We start from the raw sequence: 5,585 nt of genomic DNA on the forward strand, positions 1-5,585 counted from the left end.
TAGATGTTTTTTTCTTTATAAAAGAAATATCCACATCCTAAACACTAATACATTTTTTACTAAAAGACAAAAAACATCCAAATTATATAAAAAAAAAATCTACGTTACATAAAAAAAATTCAAATCACATAAAATTCAGTGTCAGAATTGTAGATGTTTTTTTCTTTATAAAAGAAATATCCACATCCTAAACACTAATACATTTTTTACTAAAAGACAAAAAACATCCAAATTATATAAAAAAAAAATCTACGTTACATAAAAAAAATTCAAATCACATAAAATTCAGTGTCAGAATTGTAGATGTTTTTTTTGTAATTAGATGTGTTTTTTTTTTGTACATCCATATTCTAAACTCCAATACATTTCTTACGGATAACAAAACATCCACAATATACTAAAAACATCCAATTATATTGGAAAAAATCTAAATTACATGAAAAATTATCGGAATCACATCGTAAAAGTCCAAATCACAAGAAGACTATGGTGGCGGAGGGAGAGCAGCGACGCAAGGGAGGACGGGCCTACTGTGGCGCGATGGAGGATGGGAGAGTGCAATCGCATCACTCGTGCGACTTCTCCCTGCAGCAGCGACGTGAATGGCGTGAAGGACCGCACATACATCTCACACGAAGACGGCAACGCAGCAATAGCAGCTCGATAGGGAGTGCAATGGCTGAGATGGTTTCGTCACCGAAGAAAGGCCAATGATTGCCGTACGATAAAGCGGGCGGCACGATGGCATGTTATTCTGGTTGATGAAGAGTCCTGCATCAATGGCAGAGCTTACGGCGATCATGACGGGGGCGCCCCAGTGTTGCGGCGGTACAATGGAGGTGCAGTGTGTGGTTATGAGTGACGGCAGGGCTTAGAAAAGAGGAATTAGAGTTTGTGTGGAGATAACATAAATAACAATAAAATAAAAAAATTTAAAGACCAATAAAATTTATTGTATTTGTCTATCACTTTTAGTCATTAATTAAATTTTTTTAGTCTAGTAATCTAACATCATACTTTTAGCATATACTTTTAAATATTAATGACTAATTGCTAGCCAAAAATAATAAATTCTACTGATTCTCTAGTATTTTTTGTAAAATAATTTGTTTGGTTATTCGATGAGTCGGTCGGTCAAGATGGGCTAAGGTGAGAATCAGGATCCGAACGCGGATTAGGAGATGGAAGGCTGTCCGATGTGTTATCGGTTGGTCAGCAGGTGGAGCCATTTAAAAGGACACTCCGATGTCAAAGTCAGCGTCTGTATGATAAATAGGCTAATTTAGGGTAATAGTGACGTACTAAGGGAGAGCGGTATGTCTCTCTCCCATTCGGGTGGGCCTTCTTTCTGCTAAGGCCTAGCTCCTCAGAAGCTTCTGCCAGCTGTTGAGATCTTTCTAAAGAAGATTGAGTTACGTGGAGTGCGTCTACCTGTATAAAAAGGGCGCATATTCGCTTGGTGGCCCCCTGTTGTTGGGTTGGGGCAAAACAATGCCCCCAATGCATTAAGGCATGAGATTCACGATTGGCGCATTCACCTACTTGTGGTCTCGTAATGATAGCCTCTACCCAATGCGGGTTCGTCGTCATGGGTCCGGGCTTCTGGAGGCTTCCTCACGCATGGGAGTTGCCCTTAATGCCTATTTTGAAGGCGTCGCTTCGATTATCATGCTTAGGTCATTAAATGCACTTGAGTGTGATTTGAAAGCGCGCAAAAAAGTCGATTTTGCCCCTGACCTTTCGCGCTTCTTTTTCTACAGTTACAATTACCACCTTTGTTTTATATTATCATTTCTATTCTTCCCCTCCTTTTCCATAACTACCACCACCACTCACCCACTTCTTTCATCTTCCCTTTTGCGATTGCTACTTCCATCTTTGCCTGCGGATTTCGTACTACTACCGTGAGGGACTTACCATTCCCAGCACCGTTTTGTGTCACAATTATTGGTAAGTAGTCTTTTTATTTATTTCTTGCCATTGTTGCTCTGCTTTTCTTTGCTGCCGTCGTTTCCAAATATGGCATTTGCTAGGTAGTTTTTAGGGGGTGTACCATAGGTGTCATTTTCATAGTTTAGGCTAGGGTGGTTTAGTGTAGGATAACTTAGTTTTGGACTAGGATCTGGCTTCAGCCTTGCGATTAACTTAAGTGGTACCTCTACTATAGGTATGGCGATGCGACCTCATGGGATGGCTCCTCCCTCGCCTAGGGCCACAAATTGTTATGGATGGTATACATCCGACATGACGAGTATTTCCTTCAGGATAACTGTGGAGGACCTTCAGGAGTTCTATGATATGGGAGCAATATGTGGTGGTGGTCTCGAGGAGGAAAACTACGAGCTTAGTTCCGGGTCCCAGAAACGTATTTGCCACCTTAACCTTGATGTCCCCGTGTCCCCAACTAGATGTGGGTGCCTTTGTTCACCGTCCTGGGCATCAGGTTTCCTTTTCACCTTTTGTCCAAGCTCTCTTAAATAAATGTAATGCTGCCCCCTCCCAACTTCACCCGAATAGTTGGGTTGCTATCCGGTGCTTTGAGATGGTTTGCGAGTACCTAGAGCTCCCAGCTATTGTCGAAGTCTTCCTTTTCTTTTTCCTACTTACAAATCCCTCTAGGGAGGATAAGCACAAGAAGAAGTACCTGTCCTTTCAAGCTATACAAAATCGGAGGATCTTCGGTCTCTTCGAAGACACCTTCCATGACTTCAAAGAAACTTTCTTCAAAATATGGCCGGCTTAGGGTCATTATCCCTTCTGGCTTACTCTAGAGGGAGAGAGGCGCATCCCGACTTATTGGAGCTTTGGCTCTGGCGCCAAGTACTTAATCAAGGTGTCTTCTAAGGGTATAGGTTGGGAGAACCATCAGATTCTCGATGTTCTCCTGGATGTTGGTGCACGAAATTGTGATCATCAACAATGGCGCCAAAGACTTGGAGCTCTTAAACGTGAATCACACTTTGTCACAATTCTGCACAACTAACCAGCAAGTGCACTGGGTCGTCCAAGTAATAAACCTTACGTGAGTAAGGATCGATCCCACGGAGATTGTCGGCTTGAAGCAAGCTATGGTCATCTTGTAAATCTCAGTCAGGCGGATTCAAATGGTTATGGAGTTTAAGGTGGTGAAAATAAATATAAAATAAAGATAGAGATACTTATGTAATTCATTGGTGGATTTCAGATAAGCGTATGGAGATGCTTTGTTCCCCTTGAACCTCTGCTTTCCTATTGCCTTCTTCCAATCATTCATACTCCTTTACATGGCAAGCTTTATGTTGGGCATCACCGTTGTCAATGGCTACATCCCGTCCTCTCAGTGAAAATGGTCCTGATGCTCTGTCACAACATCGGCTTATCAGCTGTCGGTTCTCGATCATGTCGGAATAGGATCCATTGATCCTTTTGCGTCTGTCACACGCCCCACAATCGCGAGTTTGAAGCTCGTCACAGTCATCCCTTCCCAGATCCTACTCAGAATAACACAGACAAGGTTTAGACATTCCGGATCTCAGGAATGGCCGTCAATAATTCTAGCCTATACCACGAAGGTTCCAATCTTAGATCAGAAACCCAAGAGATACGCATTCAAGCCATTGCTAGTAGAATAGAGGTGGTTGTCAGGCACATGTTCATAGGTGAGAATGATGATGAGTGTCACCAATCATCACATTCATCAAGTTGAAGAACGAATGAATATCTTGGAGAAGAAATAGACTTGAGTTGAATAGAAAAACAATAGTACTTTGTATTAATTCATGAAGAACAGCAGAGCTCCACACCTTAATCTATGGTGTGTAGAAACTCCACCGTTGAAAATACATAAGAACAAGGTTAAGGCATGGCCGTGAGGCCAGCCCCCCAAAACGTGATCAAGTGTATGAAGGTATGAGTAAAAGATGGATAGTATGAAAATACAATAGCAAAGGGTCCTATTTATAGAAAACTAGTAGCCTAGGGTTACAGAAATAGGTAATTAATGCAGAAATCTTCTTCCGGGCCCACTTGGTGTGTGCTTGGGCTGAACATTGAAGCTTTCATGTGTAGAGACTTTTCTTGGAGTTAAACGCCAGCTTTTGTGCCAGTTTGGGCGTTTAACTCCAGCTTTTGTGCTAGTTTTGGAGTTAAACGCCAGAATTCTTGAGCTGACTTGGAACGCCTATTTGGGCCATCAAATTTCGGACAAATTATAGACTATTATATATTGCTGGAAAGGCCAGGATGTCTAATTTCCAACGCAATTGAGAGCGCACCGATTGGGCTTTTGTAGCTCTAGAAAATCCACTTTGAGTGCAGGGAGGTCAGAATCCAACAGCATCTACAGTCCTTTTTCAGCCTCTGAATCAGATTTTTGCTCAGGTCCCTCAATTTCAGCCAGAAATTACCTGAAATTACAGAAAAACATAAAAACTCATAGTAAAGTCCAGAAGAGTGATTTTTATTTAAAAACTAACGAAAATATAATAAAAACTAATTAAAATATACTAAAAACATACTAAAAACAATGCCAAAAAGCGTATAAATTATCCGCTCATCACAACACCAAACTTAAATTGTTGCTTGTCCCCAAGCAACTGAAAATCAAATAGGATAAAAAGAAGAGAATATACAATGAATTTCAAAAACATCTATGAAGATCAATATTAATTAGATGAGCGGGGCTTTTAGCTTTTTGCTTCTGAACAGTTTTGGCATCTCACTTTATTCCTTGAAGTTCAGAATGATTGGCATCTATAGGAACTCAGAATCCAGATAGTGTTACTGACTCTCCTAGTTAAGTATGTTGATTCTTAAACACAACTAATTTATGAGTCTTGGCCGTGGCCCTAAGCACTTTGTTTTCCAGTATTACCACCGGATACATAAATGCCACAGACACATAACTGGGTGAACCTTTTCAGATTGTGACTCAGCTTTGCTAGAGTCCCCAATTAGAGGTGTCCAGGGTTCTTAAGCACACTCTTCTTTTTGCTTTGGACCTTGACTTTAACCGCTCAGTCTCAAGTTTTCACTTGACACCTTCACGCCACAAGCACATGGTTAGGGACAGCTTGGTTTAGCCGCTTAGGCCATGATTTTATTTCTGTGGGCCCTCCTATCCACTGATGCTCAAAGCCTTGGATCCTTTTTATCACCCTTGCCTTTTGGTTTAAAGGGGTATTGGCTTTTTCTGCTTGCTTTTCTTTTTCTTTCTTTTTTCTTTTCCTTTTTTTTGCAAGCTTTTCACTGCTTTTTCTTGCTTCAAGAATCAATTTTATGATTTTTCAGATCATCAGATAACATTTCTCCTTTTCCTTTCATTCTTTCAAGAGCCAACAATTTTAACATTGATAAACAATCAAATTCAAAAATATGCACTGTTCAAGCATTCATTCAGAAAAACAATAGTATTGCCACCACATCAAGATAATTAAACTGTTTTAAAATTTGAAATTCATGCACTTCTTTTTCTTTTTCAATTAAAAACATTTTTCATTTAAGAAAGGTGATGGATTCATTTTCATAGCTTTAAGGCATAGACACTAATGATCATGTAATAAAGACACAAACATAGATAAACATAAAGCATAATTTTCGAAAAACAG

Source organism: Arachis ipaensis, chromosome B09, assembly GCF_000816755.2.
Source record: "Arachis ipaensis cultivar K30076 chromosome B09, Araip1.1, whole genome shotgun sequence".
Lineage (NCBI taxonomy): Eukaryota > Viridiplantae > Streptophyta > Magnoliopsida > Fabales > Fabaceae > Arachis > Arachis ipaensis.